The 23854-nt window shown below is 34.7% G+C and overlaps 1 non-coding gene across 1 annotated transcript; it reads left to right on the top strand.

Moving 5' to 3' along the window:
• Positions 1-2261: 2261 nt before the first annotated feature.
• LOC115701644 (small nucleolar RNA R71) lies at positions 2262-2368 on the top strand. Its single transcript, XR_009687080.1, has one exon. It is a non-coding gene; the product is annotated as a small nucleolar RNA R71 (small nucleolar RNA).
• Positions 2369-23854: the final 21486 nt, after the last annotated feature.

Below are 23854 nucleotides of genomic sequence, written 5' to 3' on the forward strand. Positions count from 1 at the left end.
AACAACATATGTTCAGGGTGAAAAGAGTTTAGAATAACGAATTCAGCTCCGTGAAGTGGTGAAAAATTTTAAAACAGGCTAAGGCTCAACTTTGGGTATATTATGGATAAAACTTTTCTAGGTAGGCTTGAAAGGCTCAATCGTTCCAAAGAAAACTTGCCTAAATCACTTTCCAAACAAAAATCATCAAGGATTTTGCTTCAAGAGAGTATGTCAAACAAATTCTATTTCATGTTCAATCAGTCATTCCACAATCCAAATAGAACAGAGGTGATATGTGAGAATAGCAAATGTTTTAAATCTACATGAATCACTTCCTAGCACACATCCAATTTAATTCAAACAGTTGCAAGTCAAGCACACAGTTATGTTTCAATCCATTGCACAAGTGAATAACAACAATTTAATCCATCTTTCAATTTAGCTATCACACAAGACTAAAAAAAAACTAAAACAAACTAAACTAAAACAAATAAACTGAAAAATTTAAGTCTCCCCCCCCCCCCCCAAACTAAAATGCACATTGTCCCCAATGTATGAAAATAAACCAGGGTGAGAGAAACTTACCTGAGCCCCATCAGAAGGGATCAAGTCCACCCTTTGCATTCAAAAGAGCCCTCGCACTAAATGAAGAAAATTTACCACCAATAGTGTTGATTTCAGAGTTTTGCACAAGAGTAAGCTCACCTTCAGAACTACCACACATCAATCTTTTCCAACGACGCTGAATCGTTCGAAGTCGCTCTTTAGGCTTTGCTTTCTTCTTATCAGTTTTAACAAAAGAACCCTTCACCACCTCAATCTTGCAACAGGTAGGAATGTCAGTTGGGGCAAAAACATTAAAATTGACCTCTTCATCTTGGACTCGCAACTTTAACTCCCCCTTTTGAACATCTATTAATGCTCGACCCGTGGCCAAGAATGGTCTTCCCAAAATGATGGGAATAGTTGAATCTTCCTCCATATCAAGAATTAAGAAATCAGCAGGGAAGATAAACTTACCAACCTTCACCAGTACATCTTCAATTATACCACGAGGATGAGTTAGAGAACGATCCGCTAGTTGTAGAGTCACTGTTGTGGGCTTTGCTTTTCCCAATCCTAGCCTTTTGAAGACAGACAACGGCATTAGATTAATGCTTGCTCCCAGATCACATAGAGCTTTAGTTTCCACTGAACCCCCTATAGAGCATGGAATATTGAAACTACCCGGATCTTTAAGCTTGGGCGGTAGTTTCTTTTGCAAAATGGCGCTACACTCCTCAGTTAATGCCACTGTTTCATAGTCCTCCATTTTTCTCTTCTTAGACAATATCTCCTTCATGAACTTCACATAACGGGGCATTTGTTCCAAGGCTTCAGCAAAAGGAATGTTGATGTGTAATCTTTTGAAAACCTCTAGAAATTTTGTAAACTGCTTGTCTAGATTGGTCTTTCGGAGTCTCTGAGGATAAGGTATCTTCACATGATGATCAATACTGATTGGTGGAGGCTGTTGTGGTGGTGCAGGGCTATCAGTAGCCTTCTTTTCCTTTGGTGTTGGAGTTGGTGCTGATTGATCTTTAACTTCTTCATTGAATGGTTGTACCACATCAGGCCCATCATAATTCTTTCCACTCCTCAAGGAAATTGCTTTACATTGCTCTTTTCCTTTTGCCTCACTAGTGCTAGCTGAATTTCCTTGAGCTTGGTTTGCCACTTGAGTAGCCAATTGTTCCATTTGAGTTTCTAGAGTTTTAATAGAGGCTCTAGTTTCCATCATGAATTGGAGCAATAAATCAGCTTGGATGTTGGAGCCACTAGGACTTTGTTGTTGGTTTTGTTGGGGCTGATTTCTCTGCTGATAGAACCCCTGTTGGTTGTGCCCATAATTATTATTTTGGGAGTAGTTCCCAATGGCTTTTGCTTGATCCATTGGCAAATTATCCACATCTGCCTGACACTCTGAAAAGTGATGGTTGCCTCCACATATCTCACAAATAACTTGGGCTTGTTTAGCTTGCCCTGCAATCAGCTTTGTCAAGGCCTCAACTTGAGCTGTCAACTTTGTGATGGCATCAACCTCTAGCACACCAGCTACTTTCTTAGTTTGACTCCTTTCAGTTGGCCACTGCTGATTATTTAGAGCCATCTCCTCCAATAGATCGTAAGCCTCATTAGCACTCTTTCTCATAAAAGCTCCACCAGCTGCTGCATCTATCAGAGTTCTAGTGTTACCAACCAACCCGTTGTAGAAATTGTGAACCAGCATCCACTTCTCTATGCCATGATGAGGGCATTTTCTGATTAGATCTTTAAACCTCTCCCAAGCCTCATGGAGAGATTCATTATCTTGCTGACAGAAGTTGTTTATTTCTCCTCGCAGCTTTGCAGACTTTGCTGGAGGGAAGAATTTAGACAGAAATTTTGTTGCTAAGTCTGTCCATGTTGCTATAGAATTTGGTGGCAAGGAGATCAACCAACTCTTGGCTCGCTCTCTCAGTGAGAATGGAAACAATCTCAGTCGAATGGCGTCATCACTAACCCCATTGACTTTGAAGGTCTGACATAACTCCATGAAGTTCGATAGATGCAGATTGGGGTCTTCAGAAGGGAGACCACCAAACTGAACTGAAGACTGCACCATTTGAAGGATGGCAGGTTTGATCTCGAAGTTGTTTGCATCCACTGCCGGTGGCCTAATACATGACTGCACTCCCGTCAGAGTAGGGAGAATGTAATCTCTCAAGCTTCGGCCATTAGCTTGATCTTCCACAGCGCCTCCATTATTACCATTATTACGCCCATTGTTCCCAACATTATTGTTCACATTGGCAGCCATGATTTCTGATGTTTCAGCAGTTGCTGAAACTCTTTCTTGCCTCTTGTTCTTTCGATTCTTCCTGCAAGTTTTCTCAATTTCAGGATCAACTGGTAATATGACTGATTGTCCTTGACGGCGCATGCACTTAGGATTCCTGAAATAAATCAAGAAAATATTGCAAGAAAAAGGTTAGAAAAATCAGCAAGAGAAAATATACCAAAGTAGAAGTTAGTATAATTTTATGTAATATTAATCTTTAAACAATTCCCCGGCAACGGCGCCAAAAACTTGTTGCTATATTTTTAAACGCTACGCAAGTATACGCAATCAAGTAGTAAATCTCACACAGGTGAGGTCGATCCCACAGGGAATTGGATTAAGTACCACTAAATTATACTTATGATTCTATTCGGTAAATCAAAAGCAATTACGGTTTAAAAACAGTAAAATTTTGAAAGAAATTCAGAAAACTTAATAACACAGATTAAAGTTGAGCAAGATGAGGCAATAGGGAGGAGAATCCTGTTGTTGTTTACCCAAATTGTTAATGATTAATTACTATCCTATTCTTGGAGTGAATGACAGATTATGAAATAACCTAGCTCCTTTCAGATCTTCTAGATTCTAAATCACATGTTATCTAATTAATTCCTTAATTAAACTAACATGAAATCAGCATTAAGTAATAATCTACTCGTCACATAAGTCATGTGAATACTTTCGTTTCACATAGAACATTGATTATCTTAATTTTAGCATTCTCAATTCTCACTTTTCAGATTTTGAATTGAGATCATAGAACATGCACAAGGTGATCAATCTTAAACATGAAATTAAACACAAATTAAGATAATTTCACACACAAGAATGGAGGAATGGTAATTAAACATTAACTAGGCAAAACATTAAACAACAATCATCATCCTCCCTAAATGGGAAATTTAGTTCAGAAACAAATCCATAACCATTCCTATAGCAATATTCAACATAAATAAATTAAAGAGGAATAAAGAAAAGAACTGTTTGAGGATGAATTCTGGATCTTCACTTGAATCTCTATGCTCTTCCTGCCGCTCTCAGCTGTGTTTTAGGGTTCCAAATCGCTCTCCCTGACTTCCAATCGCAGTTTTCTATTTATACTTGAAATTTAGGGTTCGATGGACGAAAATACCCCCGGTCCGTACGGGATCTCGCCGCGGCCAAGCTTCCTCTCGCCGCGGCGAGAATTTGCCAATTTCAGCCTCTCTCTGTATCTCGTATCTCGCCGCGGCGAGCCTCTTCATCGCCGCGGCCAGATATGCAAAAAACTCAGAAATTAAGTTTTTCTTCGGCTCAGCACGTCTTTCAATGAATTTCTGCACCCGAAACCTCTTTTACTCCAAAGAACCTGAAAACATAGAAAACAAGCGTAATTCCGTCCCAACACAGCTAAAAATGCACATAAATTGGATCCAAAACATAGGCTAAAAATAGCCTAACAATGATTAGTTACTAGTCGTTTCCTAAATCCTTCTATGGTAATACAATTTCAGAATGATGCAATGGTTGGGTACTTAGTGTAAACCATTACTAGATTCATGGATGACTTAATCGAAATCTTAAGAACAGCTAGAACTGTTAACCATGGTTTGCATGTTTGTTAGCTATTCTAAGTGATTAGGGGTGGAACATCCTATAGTCAATAAATAAGAAAGTGTTTGTTTAAACAAATTCTAAACTTCTAAGAAAATGATTAACTCTGAAAATAAAGTAACAAATAAAGGAGATATTTTTTTTTTGATTCCATAAGTGTTCTATCATCTTATTCGATACAAGTGATCCCACTGCCTCTGTTGTCTTGACACAACTAAAGAGGTCAATACCATTTAGTTTTCTTAGACACAATTCACGGTACCTTGTCGTAGTGGGAGGATTTCTAGGAACTCACCTTCTTATGACTTGGAAGACACTAGTGATTAAAATCCATTGTGATTTTAAACAAGTAATGGATGGTCAAAAATAAGAAACTAAGAAGAAAAGCCAAGAGAACTATGGTTTGATCCATTCACATAGAGTATCCTAAAGTTTTCTATTAACAAGGACATGAAAGGAAATTTTCGTTAATAAGTCTATTCAATGGACTTAACAAAACTTCTTGTTCCTAGTATTATAAGGTTTGAGTTTATTTAAACCTATGGCTTGTGGTATACCTTGTAATTACTTACTCTAATGCAAGCAACTTACTTTAGTAAGATGCTGAAGCATTTTCTTTCTAATGGCAATCTATAGAAGCTTCTCGACTTCTAGGCATAGATTTTATTTATCTAAGGAAAAGTCTCAACTATTCCAGAAAAGATAAACCCATGAAAGAATTCCTTAAATCAACAGTGAGAGGTCTCAGGTATGCTTTAGTATGCCTTAGACCAGACACTTGCTGCTGAGTGGGAGTAAAGAGTAGGTATCAGATTAATCGAGGAGAGGAATATTGGAAGAAAATCAACTAAATCTTAAGATTAAGAAGAGGAACTATATGTTAGTCGATAGGTGAGTTTAAAACTCTTAGACTACACCACATCAGATTTCGAGACTTGCCTTTGTGCTAGAAAGTCTGCTGATAAGATGGTGATTACTCTCGGGGGTGGAGTAGTAATTTCAGAGAAGTGTAAAAACCTATCTGAAGTCTCTTAGTCTACCAGAGAGAGACTAAATGTTAAAGTTGCAGGAAAGGTACTTATTCAGTCTAAGGAAAGTTCTATACATTTGTGACACCGTTCCAACTTGTCTTAACTACTAGTGTTTTTTCCCGATTAACCAAAAAGTAGTTGCCAAAAGTATAGAATCCAGTATCCCAAGAGAGTAGACATATAGACAGGAATTTCACAATATCAAGGATTTTGTGATTAAGGAAGAGTAATGGTGGAGAGAAGGTTGTGTTTGATTCAACCTGTCAGATCCTATTACGAGGAGTATACTACTACTACACTTGATTTGTATATCAAGGTGTTAAGATTATTTGAAATGCACATTTTGTTTTATATTAGTGCAAGTGGGAGTTTTTTGGGTTTTGTGCCCTAAATAAAACCCATTTCAATATAATCAGATTTACTTATTAATAAAGTTCAGAAATAACATTTTATGTTGCATGGTTCACATGATTTATTTCATGATTATATATATAATGTATGAATTCTATTTAAGTCCAGGACATATGAATTTTTTAATGATTATAGTGTTGTCAACACAATGGAATATAATCTTAATTATATGTTCGAAAGTTTATTCCCTGATTTGTCAAAACATTGGATTTAGACTAGCATGGTATAATCAGCGATTGGTATTCTTACACCTTGGATAAGTGGTATGTCCTTTCCAGGGCATTGGCAAAGTTTACTAGTATCGAATGTATGGAGTATACATCGGAAGGGACCGATATTGAACTTTCATTAGATATATTAAAATTTACCATAATATCTATTCAATTCAATATCACCCGTTGATCCTAAATCAAATGATCTTAATCTTGATATGGTTAGGTTCGATCTCAAGAGTATTATACGTGTTCTTTGATTTGTTAGTTAAGCCTACTTTTGGGTCAGGGTGATACGTACATTTTGGGAACATGATTGTATAATTGAGTGGGAGCGCTAACATAAATATGGAGTCTATAACTTCTATAGGAATTTAGAAGTGAAACGATGATATCCTTTGAGCTTGGCTAAACAGAGATAAATGGTGGAGATCTCATTTCACTTCGCTGAAATATCATTTATACGGAGCTAAGTGTTTTAAGGATAAAATACATTGAAGGTGTAACAGTAACTTAGTGCCTATTCAATGTAGATCATTCATTAGAGTGTCATTGATCAAATTAGGATTATAATAATGGATAATTAATAGCGTATCTATATCGTGGAACATATAGAGCGTTCTATATGACTGAGAGTGCAATTGCAAGTTCTAAGTGTGGATTCAATAAGGAATTAATAAGTTAGGGAATTTACTTGGTAAATTCGGTTGGACTTATTGTAAGCTCGGTTATATAGGCCTATGGTCCCCATACTAGTTGAGACCATACTGCTTGTAAGACTCAGTTAATTGATTTTAATTAATCAATTATAATTCTAAAGTTAAACTATGTCTACTTTATGAATTTTCAATAAGCAAGGGCGAAATTGCAATGAAAAGAGATTCTAGGTTTATTTATTAATTAAGAGACTTTATATGTCTAATTAATAAATATATTAAATGACAATAATATTTAATAATTAATTTTTAGTGATTAAATAATAGGAATTAGCATTTAAGTGGTTAAATTGGAAAATTGGCGTTTTTGAGAAATTAGGATGGAAAAATGACAAAATGGGAAGATTGGAAAGTGGGCCCAATCCAACATCCTATGGTCGGCCACACTAAGCATTCACCATTTATTTTTCTATTATTTTAATGCCAAATAAATATAACCTAAACCTAGGTGGTTACCTATAAATAGGTAGTGATGGCTTCAGGAAAAAGATGATGCATCTCATTCCTTCAGATAAATTCTTAGCCGCCACTCTATACTTCTTCTTTTCTTCTTCAATTTCGAAATCCTTGAGTGATAGAGTAGTTCCCACACACATCAAGTGGTATCTCAATCATAGTGTATAAGACTGTAGGAGATTCCAAACAACAAGAAGGAGAATCAGCATCAATGGAAGGAGAGAAAGAGATCTAGGTTCAGATCTTGGTGATGCTCTGCTATAGAAAGGAATCAAGTGCTAGAGATCTGAACGGAAGGAGTGATTATATTCCGCTGCACCCAATGTAAGGGTTCCTAAACTTAATATGTGTTTATTTCTTTTTTTTTTAGAATTCATATTAGGATGTTAATGAAACATACATGGTAGTAAATCTAGATCCTGGTAAAATATATCCAACAGATACGTGCGGGATGTCAAGCATACTTGGCCAGCATAGTAGATAACTCAAGAGAAACCCCCCTCAAGCCAGAGAATGTGCACATAGTATGTGAATTTCAGGAAGTTTTTCTAGAAGACCTACAAAGGCTACCCCCAGATAGAGAGATAGAATTTGTGATTGAGTTAGCACCAGGAACTGCGCCATCCTCGAGGTCTCCAAACCGTATTGCTCCTAATGAATTGAAGGAATTGAAGGCTCAAGTACAAGATTTTCTAGACAAGGGGTTCATTAGACAAAGTTACTCACCTTCGGGTGCGCCAATGTTTTTTGTCAAGAAGAAGGATGGTAGTATGCGGATGTGTATAGACTGTCAGGTGTTGAACAAAGTGACTATAAAGAACATTAGACATATTCTAATTTTTATGATTTGCAATTTTTTCGGAAAAGGTGAATACTTAATCTACATATTTTTCTAGATTGTTCTGGGGCACGGAGTGCCAAATATATTTTTGTAAAAATATTTATGCAAGTTATGATTTTTGGGTTCATTCAAAATACAACCGTTATGTTGCAAGATTTTCTAGAAAATAAAAAAGAATATGTTCTTTTGTTATTCTTATTATTTGCTTGCTTCAGTTATATTGATGAGAGCCATGTTTATGATGATTTGTGCATATTATTATTTCACAATCCAGTCTTTGTATCATCATAGGTAGATCAGGTGTGCACTCACCTGTAAGTGAAAGACTTAGAATTTGTACAGGGAGTGAATTAAATGTGAGCCCCAATATTATGCTTGTTATCAGGTACAAGTACTCGGTTTAGGATGTTGTTTTCTATGATTGATATTGAGTGCTAGGGATCTAGTAGACGGTGTGATATGTATTTGATGGTTGATTTTATGATTATTTGTGGTCTCTCTAATTTGTTTATACATTTTGATAATGGTGATGAGATAACTTATTTTAAAAGCTAACCATGCAAGAATTTTATTAAACCAATGGTCCTTTGATATTAGTTATTTTCCTACTGGGCTTTATAAGCTCACTCCCTATTTTCTCCCATTTCAAGAACTCAGTTGATGCTAGTGGATGAGGATGGTACCATTGAGGAAGAAATTCATTATTAGTTTAGTCTTATTCTACTTATTAAACTTCCAATAAAACTAATTTGTATTTAAGTTTTAATGGATGGTCTGGATGACTTAAATTAGCTATGTTCTAGTTAAAAATGAGAAATAATAAATGCTAGATATTAATTCTATCTATTCGGTGACTACATAATTGTGGAGATATTATTGCTCTTTTATATTAATGAGTGGTCCTCATTTTATTACTAATATTTTCTTATCGATATAGGATTTAATCTATTATTTTTAAATAAGTGTTTTTTGATATAAATTAAATGATTATTTTTAAGTGTTATCTTCCTACAAGGGTCAAAGTGTGACCTTTGACTACCCAAGTTATGGATATGATGTATCTGCCACAGCCTAAGGCCCGGGTCGTGACAGAAAAATGGTATTCTGCAATTGTAGCCTCAATAGATTTTCTTATAATTTGGGTATGTTATTTTGGAGTTAATTTATTAGGAATAGGGTTGCATAGTTATGGTTTATTTCCTAATTTAAGAAAGGACTTAAGAATGATGCATAATTATTTTCGTATCCGAGGAGTAGCGGGTGATTTACCTCATGGCTGGATAGATAAATGTTTAGATTTTTGCGATTATTTTTTAACAGGAGTTACTGAATATCAAAAACTTATTACACGAAGGTCCCACATTATTGGCTGATAGAGAATCAAAGTAGATTTACCAATGAATCACGAAATGCTATAGTTCTTAAATATGATTCAGAGCATTGAGTTTAATTATCTCAGAGTATCACCAAATAGTTTAGATTTATTTTAAATGATGATTGTAATAAGTATCTTGATATATATATATATATATATGTATAAGACATATTTATATTATTAGCATCCAATCTTCACTAACTAATTAGCCTTTGGTTCTCAGACCTAAGAAAAGCCTCCAAAAGGAAGGAAGACAAGGAGAACGGTTGGAGAAGACACCTCTCTAGCTAATGTCAAACGTCCACAATTTGAATTCCCTATGAACGCTCTTCTCGAGGCCTTAAGAGTAGTGCCCACTCAGTAGATAGATCCTGCCGCTCAACAGAGTCATCATTTTTAGATATTTGTTTATATCCAAGTGCCTAAGTTTGGTGGTGGACAAGACACCATGGTAGTTGAAAGGTGGATGAGGCAGATAAAGAAAAATTTAAACACAATAAGAACACTTGACGAATACCAAGTTACTTTTGTTGTGTCCAAGTGTTGGGTTTTATGCCCTAAATAAAACTCATTTCATATAATCAGATTTACTTATTAATAAAGATCAGAAATAACATTTTATGTTGCATGGTTCACATGATTATATGTAATATATGAATTCTTTTTAAGTCCAGAACATATGAGTTGGTTAAAGATTATAGTGTTGTCAGCACAGTGGAATATAATCTTTATTATATGTTCAAAAGTTGATTCCCTGATTTGTCAGAACACTGGATTTAGACTGACATGGTATAATCAGCGATAGGTATTCTTACACCTTGGAAAAGTGTTATGTCCTTTCCAGGACATTGGCAAAGTTTACCAGTATCGGATGCATGGAGTATGCATTGGAATGGACCGATATTGAACTTTGATTAGATATGTTGAAATTTACCGTAATATCTATTCAATTCAATATCAACTGTTGATCCTAGATCACATGATCGAAATCCTGATATGGTTAGGCTCAATTTCAAGAGTGTTACTCGTGTTCTTTGATTTGTTAGTTAAGCCCAGTTTTGTATCAGGGTAATACGTACATTTTGGGAACACGGTAATACAATTGAGTGGGGGAGCGCTAACATAAATATGGAATCTATAGCTTCTATTTGGCAAATAGAAGTAAAGGATGATTTCCTTCGAGCTTAACCAAACGAAGATAAATGGTGGAGATCTCATTTCACTTAGGTGAAATATCATTTATACAGGGTTAAGTGTTTTAAGGATAAAATACATTGTAGGGTGTTACGGTAATTTAATCCCTGTACAGTGTAAATCATCTATATAGAGGATCATTGATCACATTAGGGTTATAACAATGGATAACTGATGACGTGTCTATATCGTGGAACATATAGAGCGTTTCTATATGACTGAGAGTGCAATTCCAAGTTCTAAGTGTGGATTCAATGAGGAATTAATAAGTTAGGGAATTTACTTGGTAAATTCGGTTCGACTTATTGGAAGCTCGGTTATATAGACCCATGGTCCCCATACTAGTTGAGGCCATACTGCTTGTAAGACTCAGTTGATTGATTTTAATTAATCAATTATAATTCTAAAAGTTAGACTATGTCTACTTTATGAATTCTCACAGTTTAAGGATGAAATCGTAAAGAAAAGGGTTTCTAGGTTTAATTATTAATTAAGAGACTTTGTATGTCTAATTAATAATTATTTTAAATGAAAATATTATTTAATAATCTATTTTAGTTATTAAATAATTAGTTTTGGCATTTAAATGATTAGAATTGGAAAAATGGCATTTTTGGAGAAATAGAAATAAAATTGAGGAAACTGCAAAATCCAAATGAGGCCCATTTCCCTCTATGGCCGAGCACTCCTTTGTGTTTCCCAATTATTATTTTTATTTTTTAATTGCCATGTAATTGCTAATCAAAGCCTAGCTATAATAGGAAAGTGGTGGATCACACTAAATAAGGCAGTTAATTGATTACATAGTAATTAAGGAAACTGTTTTATTTGGAAAGTTGTGCTCTCCTTTTTCCCTATATAAAGGAACCTTGCTCTCTTCTCTTGTATGCATGATAAGCCACGAAATTAAGAGAGAAAAAGAGAGAAAAATTTCGAAAATCCTTGTGAGATGAGTAGTGCCCACACACATCAAGTGGTATCTCAATCATAGTATGGAAGACTATGGAATTTCTACATCAAAGAAGGAGAAAAGAAGATCCAGGTTCAGATCTTGGTGATGCTCTGCTACAGAAAGGAATCAAGGGCTAGAGATCTGAACGGAAGGAGTCATATTATTCCGCTGCACCCACTGTAAGGTTTTCTAACTTTATATGTGTTTATTTTCATTGTTTTAGAATTCATATTAGGTTGTTAATCCAACATACTTGTTAGTAAATCTAGATCCTGGTAAAATAATATCCAACACCAAGTTAGAGGGTGGTGCAACAGATTGGTGGGAGACCTTGTTCAGGACAATGGAAACTGATGGGATGATGTGGCGAGATTTTGAGAAAGTTTTCAGGGAGTAATATTTCATTCCATCTCACAGGAGGGCTCTGATTAGAGTATTTGATGGTTTAAGACAAGGGGATATGACTGTGAATGAGTTTTACACGAAGTTTGTAGACTTATCCTTTTATGCATATCCTTGTGTTGTTGACCAACCCTTGGCGATTGAATAATTTATGCATCCTTTGAGGCCTACAATACGTGGTCGAATAGCCCCTTTGACCTTTAACAACCAGACTGAGTGTGTGACAACAGCCTAGCAAACTGAGGCTCATGTAGAAGGGAATAAGAAGAAGAACACAAGCAGAGGAAAAGGAAATGACCGAAAGATGACTAAGAAGAATCAAGGGCAGTGGTTCCAAGCACAACAATTTAGTGGGGGTTGCACTAGTAGTGGTTCATTTGGAAAGACTCGTCATGGACCATATGGATGTTTCACTGGTGGTCAACAAGGTCATAAGGAGAAAGATTGCCCACAATGACAACAAATATTTCAAGCATCTCTTGAAGGACCCATAGGGACCTATGTAGAGTCTATTCCTTTTCATGGACAGGCCAGGACCAACTAGTCTCACTCTTCATCCTACAGTTTCACACCCCCAATCAGGCTAGCAATCTCAGTATCACCATCAGTTTAGGCCACAAGGTTCAGGCTTCAACATGGGGTTCTCACAAGGTTTCCAAACTCCTACTCCTAGTTGGAGTCAAAGAGGTTAAAATCAAGGTGGAGGGTCTGGTGCAAGTACAAGCCATCCTAGTCAAGGAAAGGAAAAGCAAAAGAAAAGTCATACGCTTAAGCCTACGCTCTTAGGGTTGATGATGTACAGGACGGTGCAAACCAAGGATTTGTTGATGGTATGGTTCTTATCTCACACTCTTGGGCTCATGTGTTGTTTGATACTGGTGCATCACATTCCTTTATATCATTGATGTTTGTTAGTATGTTGGGTTTGTATTGGGAAACTTTTTGTCCTGCGTTGCATTTGAGTGTACCTATAGGAGGACACACTGAGGTATCCACCATATGTAGGTCAATTTGTATTGTGTTTGAGGGACAGAAGTTGTTTGGAAACTTATTAGTGTTGCCTATGGGGCAATTAGATGTAATTCTTGATATTGATTGGTTGTCTAAATACGAAGCCATTATGGATTGTTCACGCAAAAGGGTGACTCTTTTAACCCTTAGTGGTTATTTCATTATTTATCGAGCTAACATGAGTGTTGTGAGACAAAATCCTATCTTAAGGGCATGCTTAGGTGAAAAGAGAAACTTAGAGTCTTATGGGAATCTGTTTGCGATCGAGGATGAGTCTACAGATTTAGCCCAGTTCCCTTAGATATCAATGGTTAGTGGTTTTCTAGATGTGTTTCCAGAGGATTTACCAAGGTTACCACCTGATAGGGAGATCGAATTTTGCATTGATTTAATTCCTGGAGCTCAACCGGTTTCTATTGCGCCTTACCGCATGGCACTTGCAGAGTTGGATGAATTGAAAAAATAATTAGGGTGGTTAATGGATAAGGGTTACATCAGACGTAGTACTTCTCCATAGGGAGCTCCAGTCTTGTTTGCCAAGAAAGCTGATGGAACTTTGCGACTTTGTGTCAACTATAGATTGTTGAATCAGATGAAAATTAAAAAACAAATGTCCCCTACTGAGGATTGATGAATTATTTGATCAACTTGGTGGTTCAAAGTTCTTTTCAAAGATTGACTTGAGGTCAGGCTTCAATCAATTCAGGATTAGGGAAGAAGATATCACTAGGACTGCTTTTAGGACACATTATGGACAATTTGAGTTTTTAGTAATGCCATTTAGGTTAACGAATGCACATACTTTATTTATGGATCTCATGAATAGAGTCTTTAGACTTTTCTTGGATAAGTTTGTAGTGATATTCATTGATGATATCTTGGTGTATTCTAAGACATGTGAGGATCATGTTGAACACTTGATAATAGTATTACAGACGTTGAGAGATCATTGATCATATGCTAAGAAAGAGAAGTGTGACTTCTGGATGACTGAAGTCAAATTCTTGGGCCATGTAATTTCTCAAGATGGTATCACTGTTGATCCTGCGAAGATAGACTCTATTCTACAGTGGAAACACTACTAGAAAAATAGGTTTTCGTGACACACATTGAGTAACTCTAAAACTGTTTAGTGACACTTCAACGCGCATCACTAATGAAGGTGACTGGAAAGACAGTTTTAGTGACACTCCACACATGTCACTAAACCCTTTCACATTCACTTTCTGCACGTCACAATAGGCGTATAAAGTCAAGTTTTGCGAGACTGAAAAAGTAACAACAACACCCATAGAGTGTCACTATATCCTTTTTTTTTATTAATATTTAAGGGTGTAGTGACCCACAAAAAGGGTCACTATATAAAATATTTTTCTAAAAAATAATATTTAATTATTTTAATTTTAATTTTATATATTATATATTATAAATAATAATTTATATTATTTTTTAAAACAATAATTAAATATATATATATATAATTGCTAATTTTTATATATTATTTAATTTAATTTTATTGTAAACAGGTGTGGATTGGATTGATACCAAATTTCATTTTATTAAAAATGATACCAGTTTTTTTTTTTAAAATAAAACTTAAAGTAATTTTTATGGATATCAATGTTGTAATAACTAATCAAATTCCTATATACTTACATAAAATACTCAAAAGGTTTTTATACCAAATGAACAAACGAAAATAGAAATCCAAAATAAATTTTAGTAAAATATTTCTAACAACAAAAAGAATATATAATTGTTTAAAAGAAAATACAAGATCAATGTAAACCCATAATTACGGGTATGAGCGTTTGAATAAAAAAAATTAGAAAAAATAACTTAGTCACAATGATTCAAGTTCTGATCTCTGTCCCTAACAAACTGCAACTGTAGAACTGACTCAAGCCTGGCCATTTTTGAGCCCAATCGATACAGATCCCGAGATTCGCCATCGTTTGTAGAGAAATTCAACAAGAGAGAAAGAGAGAGAACACCATATAGCAGAGATCTATACACAGAAATAAAAAGAAAGATGAGAAAAAAAAAATATGAAAGTTGAGGAGGAATCAAGAAAAGAAGATGAAGAAGAGGAAGTGGGTACCTGAATATTTTTGGGGCAAAGATCTTGGATTCCAGCTTCGTTGAAGCTGTCGATCGCCGAAGACCCAGCCATTGCCTGGGTTGATCTCTTCGCCGTAGTCGACCAAGAGAGCCTTGAAGAGCTTTGACGTTCCCTTGCCGTGAGCGAACATTGATCTCATCTTTAACGTCGATCTCTCTGACGTTCCCTTGCAATTGTGGTTGGGGAAGAAGGTGGCAGGAGTAAATCATTGGCTGGATCCAACAATTTTCTTTTTTTTTTTTTTTTGGAATGAGCTAGTGTGCGGCTCTGAGAAGAAATAAGGAGGAGAGAGGCGAAAGAAAAAAAAGATAACTCCTGTTTTTTAGAATGGGCTGGTGTGCGTCTCTTAGGCTCACTAATTAATTGCTTTTTGTTTTTTTAAGTGCAGTTGCTTTTTTCTTTGAAACAAATTGTAATTGTTTTTTGTTTTAAGTGATGTAAAAGATTTACTTATTATTATATCTTTTATTTTTATTTATTTATTAAAATAGTATTAATTATAATTGTATTTTTTATTTATTTTTTAATTTAGTTACTATATAGTGACGCACCATATGAGTTGGGATATATTTATCCAGTCACGTCTGGTGTGTCACTATAGGCTAATATTTTTCAAATTAATAAAAATTAAAAAATTATGGGATTTACTTTTCAGTGGCACTCCATATTTTTAGTGACCCACATTACAGGTCACTAACACTGAATATTTAGAGTCTATTTGTGCATGTCACTAAAAATGAATCCTAACTCTTTAGTGACCCGTACTATAATGCGGGTCACTAAATAGTGTCACTGAAAGATCAAATTGTAGTAGTAGAAAGACTAAAGAATGTCACTGAAGTTTGAAGTTTTCTTGGGTTAGCAGGCTACTATCGTCGCTTTGTGGAAAATTTCTCTGAGATTGCTATGCCTTTGACAATGTTAACAAGAAAGGAATTAAAGTTTGTGTGGCATGATAGTTGTGAAGAAGCTTTCAGAGAATTGAAGGAAAGATTAACTTCAGAGTCTGTTCTCACTGTTCCTAACAGTGAGGAACCATATGTGGTATTCATTGATGCTTCATGCACTGGCTGAGGAGGTTTCCTCATGCAAAATGGCAAGTGTTGGAAATTATTTTACCAGGATCTTAGATCTACTCACAAGTATGTTTATTAACACCCTAAATATGAACTTTCTAAAACGATGAAATAAACACATATAAAGTTTAGTAAACCTTACATTGGATGCAGCGGAATTAAATGACTCCTTCCGTTCAGATATCTAGCCCTTGATTCCTTTCTGTAGCAGAGCATTATCAATATCTGAAGCTGGATCTCTTTCTCTGAATCTTTGATGCTGAAACCTCCTTCTTGCTGAAAGTCTTTCTTCACGATCTTCCTCACTATGATTGAGGTATCACTTGCTGTGTGTGGGCACTACTCTTACACTAAGAATTTCGAAATCTCAATGAAGAAGAGAGAGAGAAAGTGGGTTCGGCCAAAGATAGGGAGAGAGAAGGCTCAGTTTTTTCTGAATGAAAAAGTAGAAAATTTAAGTGTAAATTTCCTGAAGCCTTCACTATCTATTTATAACATTCCACTAGGGTTAGGTTTGAATTATTTGGCATTAAAATAATGAAAAAATCAGAGGTAAATTCCTATAAAAGTGGTCGGCCCTATACATGTGGATTTGGGCTTCACTTTTTGCAATTTTGCAGTTTTCTCAATTCTGCATCTGATTTTCTCAAAAACGCCAATTTTCTAATTCAACCATTTAAATGCCAATTCTAACTATTTAATAACTATAAATAATTATTAAATAATATTGTCATTTATCATATTTATTAATTGAACCATACAAAGTATCATAATTAACAAATATGCCCCTAAAACTCTTTCTTTACAATTTCGCCCTTACTTAGTGAAAATTTCACAAATAGACATAGTCTAATTTGAGAATTATAATTGATTAATCAAAACCAATTACATGAGTCTTACAAACATTATTATCTCAATTAGTGCGGGGACCATGGGTCTATATAACCGAGCTTCCAATAAGTAGATCAAGAATTTAGCACTAAAATTCACTAACTTATTAATTCTTCGTTGAATCCACGTATAGAACTTAGAATTGCACTCTCAGTATATAGAATGCTCTATATGTTCCGCCATATAGACGCATCATTAGTTATCCATTGTTATAATCTTAATTTGATCAATGATCCTCTATATGAATGATCTACACTGTAAAGGGATTAGATTACCGTTACACCCTACTATGTATTTTATCCTTAAAATACTTGACCCCGTATAAATGATATTTCAGCTTATGTGAAATGAGTATTCCACCATTTATGTTCGTTTGGTCAAGGTCGAAGGAGATCATCCTTTTCTTACTATTCGCTAGATAGAAGGTATAGATTCCATGTTTATGTTAGCGCTCCCACTCAATTGCACTACCGTGTTCCCAAAATGTACGTATCACCCTGACCTAAAAGTAGGCTTAACTAACAAATCAAAGAACACGAATAGCCTTTCAAGATTGAGCCTAATCATAACAGGATTAAGAACATTTGATCTAGGATCAACTAGGCGATATTGACTTGAATAGATATTACGGTAAGTTTAATAAATCTAAGTCAAAGTTCAATATCGGTCCCTTCCGATGCATACTCCATGCATCCAACCTGAGCTTTACTTTAACCAATGCTCTGGAAAGAACATAGCATTTCTCCAAATGGAAGTAAACTCTGTTGTAGATTATCATATCAGTAAAATCCTATGTCTGATAAATCTAGGAAACATTATTCACATAGTCATGTTTACTTTCCAATGTGTTGACGGCACAATAAACAGGATCCTGTATGTGAAAAGGGTTTCAGATGAATTTATACATTATGTACATATAATCATGAAATAAATCATGTGAACCATGCAACATTAAATGTTATTTCTGATCTATATTAATAAGTAAATCTGATTATATTAAAATGAGTTTTATTTAGGGCATAAAACCCAACAGCAAGGTGGTTGCCTATGCTTCTCGATAATTGAAACCACATGAGAAGAACTACCCTATGCATGACCTAGAACTTGACTTGGTAATCTTTGTCTTTTAAATTTGGAGATCTTATTTGTACAGCGTAAACTTTGAGTGATACTCAGATCATAAGAGCCTGTAGTATCTTTTTACTCAATGGGACTTGAACTTGCGGCAAAAAAGATGGGTTGAGTATATGGAGGACTATGATTTAACTTTGCAGTACCACCTCGGGAAAGCTAATATAGTAGCTGATGCACTAAGTAGAAAGCCTCATGGTACTTTGGCATGTTTGGCTCTTGAGGACTGCAAAAATACAATCACAATGGGTGATTATAACTTGCAATACTATGAAGGAGAAAAATTATCTTGTATCTCTAACATAGTGGCTACACTAGTGGTACTTCAACAAGTTAAGAAGCGTCAGTGGGAAGATGAAAAGTTAAGACTTATCTGGAGCTGAATCTAGGATGATGAGCAACTAGATGGGTGGACAGTTAATAATGAAGGGTACCTATATCATATATGAAGACTAGTTGTTGCAAATATCTGTGATCTTAAGGAGTCCATTTTTATTGAGGTCCATAGATCAAAGTTTGCTATACATCCGAGAAGTAAAAAGATGTACCAAGATTTGAAGAGAGAATATTTGTGGGAAGGCATGAAAAGAGATGTGGCTATCTTTGTTAACTAAGTGTATAGTTTGTCATAAAGTTAAGGCTGAGCATCTAAGACCTTCATGTTTACTTCAACATTTCCCTATACAAGAATGGAAGTGAGACAAGATTATAATGGAATTTGTTACTGGATTGCCATTGACACCTTAGAAGCATGACACTGTTTGGGTGATTGTGGATCGTTTGACTAAGTCTGCTCATTTTATTCAAATTAGAAAGGATTACATGCTTACTAGGCTAGCTCCACTTTATGTAGACAATATATTTCGACTACATGGAGAGCCTTCAAGCATTGTTTTTGATGGAGATCCTCAAATTTACATCAAGGTTTTGGAAGGCCTTGCAACAAGCTTTAAGAACTGAACTTCACTTGAGTACTTTCCATCATCCATAGATTGATGGACAATCTGAGAGGACCATACAGACTTTGGAAGACATGCTTCGCTCTTGTGTTTTGGATTTTGGAGGTAGTTGGGGAGAACACTTGTCACTGGTAGAATCATATACAACAATAGCTACCAAGCAAGTATAGGCATTGTTGTGATATTTTGCACACGCAAGTGCACGTATTGTGACAAGTAGTAAACCCACCAAGAGTGAGGTCGATTCCACGAGGATTGTAGTTAAGTACGTTAAAATTAAAATTTTACTTCTATCTGGTTGAATAAAAATTAAGAAAGGATCAAAACTAGAAAATAAAAACAGTTAAAGAGTAAGCAATTAAACTAATAAGGAAATTAACAGTTAATAAAAACTAGGGCTTCGACTTCAATTGTTTCTATTGATTATGGCCTAATATGATTATCTCCCTATTATCAATTTCTATGCAATAACAAGTTTACTAAGGTAATTTATAGTCTTCTCAGATATATAAATCTCAATCACATGCAAACTTTCTACTCTCGTGATAAATTTAACATGCAACACGCATTAAACACAGAAACCGTATAAGTTATCTAAACCATATAGATACCCTCGTCCTATATCAAAATTCAGTTCTATTTCACTATAGCATAATGGACACTCACTTCTCAGATCTCGCATCAAATTCATAGACAGTTAATTGGTGATCAGGCAATTAAAAGTAATTAAGCAGGAATGAAATAGAATACATAGAAACTGGAGGAAAATAAATCATATTAATACCATAAAGCAATATCAAACAATATTCATCTAACCCTAATCAAGTGTTTAGCTACACATGTTCATGGAAGCAAAATCACACATATTAACTTTAAGAAAGAGAAGAAGATAGAGAATAAAACAATGTTGAAACCCCTCTGAAGAATGCCTCCCGTATTGACTTTGGGCTCTGAAATTCGTACATCTTTTTCCCTCTAAATTGCTTGCCCAGAACTATTGAAGTCCACTTCTGATCTATAGCCAAAAAATGATAAAATAAAATAAAATTCGCTGAAGAAAAAAAAAACCTATTCTCCTTAGGATTAGAAATCCTATTCTACTTAGGATTAGAAGAGGAGGTAAGTTTTCTATTTCGTTAACTGATAGTATTTTAGATATAACTCTCTCGATATTACTCAGAATTGGATGATTTAAGATGTTTTCAAAAGATAAAAGAGAGATCTAGAACTTTCATGTTTTGACTTTTTCCAAAATCTAATCAAAACATAGTTAAATTAAGGCTTGAAGTTTCAACTTTATTTTCTTGCACAATTTTCTCTATTTTAAATTTCATCTTTTTGTGAGATATTATTATCTTTTTTTCCATATTTTTCCTCTGATATTTTTTTAATCTTCTTTTATTTTAAATCTGCAAAAATAAAAGATAACAAGCGTAAAAATGCTCCAAACACGATTAAAACTCAATTAAAAATATACTAAACTTAATCTAAAATAAATACTAAAAATAACCTAACAAATTCTCCCAAACTAAGTTTTTACTCGTCCTCGAGTAAAATACTAAATAAACATTAAACAAGTCAATCTCCAAAATATGAGTAATTTTGAAGTAGCTTCAATAACATGATTATGAAAAAAAATTCACTTATGCATATAATCAAGAATTTTAGTTCAATTACATACTTGACAGATTTTAATTTATTTTCATTTAGCTCATGAAACCATAGAATGCAAGTAACTAACAATTGAACCTCTTTATGCATGCCCATTACAACCATCAATCCACTAACCCAAAATTCTATATGCTTGCACTACTTACTATTCTCCACTAATATAAATTAATGCACAACCAAGAATCAAAAGGTCTTTCTAGGCTTGTAATGTTAGGCTTAGGGTGAAGGTAGTTGAAATGGTCATTTAGGCTTTTCTATACTATAAGCTTCTCCAATCATGTCACCCACAATATTTTTTTACACAATCTCAATACCCCTTTTCTAATTACATGAGAGATATTTTTTCAATAGGATTGCAACAACTATATATTTATCTTTTTTTTTTTTCTATATTTGACACTGGTTGTTAGATTTTTCTACCTTTTCTCTTTTTCTTTTTTTCAAGTTGTTGCCATATAATTTTCTTTTATATATATATATATATATATTCTCTCAATTTGTACACTTTTTTCTCACACACATACAACAAATTTCCCATCCAAATTCCCCCAAACTAAAGATCTACTTATGGTATGATTAGGTTTGAAATTTTAGATATTTATGGGTTTATCTTTTTAGGCTCAATATGTGTAGAACAAAGAATAGGTTAAGGCTCAAAAAGGGTAACTAGGATAAAATTATAAGGATGGCTTGAAAGGCACAATCAATCCAAAAAAAAATGCCTAAATCACTTTCCTAGTCATGCATAATTTATTTTTTCTATCTCAAATAGCAAGCAAACAAGTTCTAGAATTTTGCAAACAACTTTCCACAAGTCAAATTTAGCATACATAAACAAATTCAATTACTAGAAAATTACCTAATATGATTCCATGTTCTTTTAAGGCACAAAATTAAAATTAGTCAAGAGTGCAATATCACAAAACACACGGATTTTTCAAAATAAATAAACTTTTCAAATCATACTATCTATCTACTTTAAAATTGACTCATATTAAGAAAATTAATTCAAAACAATAAAAACTAAAAACAAAAAATTAAAAACAAAAAATAAAAATTAACACCCCCAAAACTAAAGTGACACATTGTCCCCAATGTGACATTAAAGAAAATGGAAAGAAAACTTACCTGAGCGCAACATCAACAAGCGGTTGACGCCCGTAATAAGCGTCAACTTGAAAATTGTTGTTGTACTTGCCTTCAAGCTTGGCAAGCGATGAGTTTGAACCAAAGTCAGCACCAACAACATAAGACTTTGGATGATGAGCTTGGGGAGAAGCCTTTCGTAGCCCATAGAGGATATAATTTGGTGTTGATGAAATATATAGATCCGTTGGTGGTTTATTAGTCAATATCATTAATGAAGTCGAATCAATGATGGCATGTTCTTCCTTATCCTCCAGTGTCACAATATCTACACTTTCATCTAACAACCCTTCTTCTTGTTGCTCACTCTCTACTTGGCTATCCATACCCTTGCTTGTGATTTCATATTCAATGAATTCTTGATCATGAATGAATTCATTCTCTTCCATGATTTCATTTACTACACAACTTTCATTAATTATCGAGTAAGAATCTGATGTAGCCAAATTTTGAGTTAATACCACTTCAAAATGATCTTGATCTTCGAATGTCGACTCATTATCTTGCATTCCACTAATGACCTGTAAAGCCCGCTTAGTTAATTTGGAAATTAGCAGTTGTTTATGATTAATTATGAAATTATTTATAGCTATTTAAATAATTTATTATGTTGTTATTTATGGAATTCAGAAATGCATGGTTATGTTATTCAGTAGTTTTCGTATTTTGCATTTCCGGTGCCCGGTATTTTGGAACTCGGCGTTTGGCTCAGTAGAAATCACAATTTAGTATGTTAGTAGTTTGGGGACGGGTTTTAGACATTGGGAATGTCGGGAATGGCCGGGAATTTAGAATTTTCCAAAAATACCCCTTTAGTATGATTTATGTGGTTTTATGGTGGAGGGGCAAAATGGTCTTTTTGCCCCATTAGTGTTTTGTCTTATGTGAGTTTATTAAATGAAATAAATGTTTATTTTATGTGTATAATTGGCTGAAATGAGATTTATGTAATGTGTGTTGATGTCTTTTTATCAAAAAAATTACTAAGTTAAAAATTAGAAAAATTGGAAAAAAGCTTTCTCTCTCTTTTCTCTCTCTCTCTTTTCGGCTGGTTGTGGCTGTGCAAAGGGCTAGGTTTTTCTTGATTGATTCTAGTGGTTTAGCAAGATCAAAGTGATTTTCATTGAGGTATTTCTTTGTTTTAGTTTCCTACCTTGTTTTTCTTGAAATTCATGATGAAAATAGTTGATGCATGCTTGAATCTTTGATATTGTTGCTGCTGAAATCTTGTTGTTGTTTCTGAGATTTAAGCATGTTAATTTGTGGTTATTTAGGTTGTTAGTAATGAATGTTAATTGCTTTGCTCAAGTTTGGAATTTTTAGCTAAAAATATGGTTTTCAAAGAGAATTGGTTAGATTCTGTTTCTTTGATGTTGCTGCCTGCGAGGAACCGGAATTCCGGTTGTGCATCCGGAATTCCGGATGGGGGTCCTGAATTTCCCAGAACTGGAATTCCGGTTGGGCAACCGGTCCACCGGTTGGGGAATTTTCAGAACCCGTGTTTTTCCTCGTTTTTATGTTTTTAGGGGTATTGCCATGCTTTTTATCGATAGGGAAACTTTTAGTTCCTAGTTTAAGTCCCCGGGAAGTGATTTAGCGTGTCACTTATAGTGTTGTGATTTTTATGGTTTAGGAGCCTGTAATCCGCCGCTCAGCTAAAGTTCCAGTCAGGTTGACTGGCAAACCTGAATTCGGAATCCAGGTAAGATTAGTATAACAGTATGCATATGTAGATTACATGTTTAGCGTGCATGTAGGAAGCCTATTAGATTACATTAGTTGTATGTTGGCTTCGAACCATCCAACCCTGTCACGTCGGTAC

This window comes from Cannabis sativa, chromosome 3, assembly GCF_029168945.1.
Source record: "Cannabis sativa cultivar Pink pepper isolate KNU-18-1 chromosome 3, ASM2916894v1, whole genome shotgun sequence".
Taxonomy (NCBI): Eukaryota; Viridiplantae; Streptophyta; class Magnoliopsida; order Rosales; family Cannabaceae; genus Cannabis; species Cannabis sativa.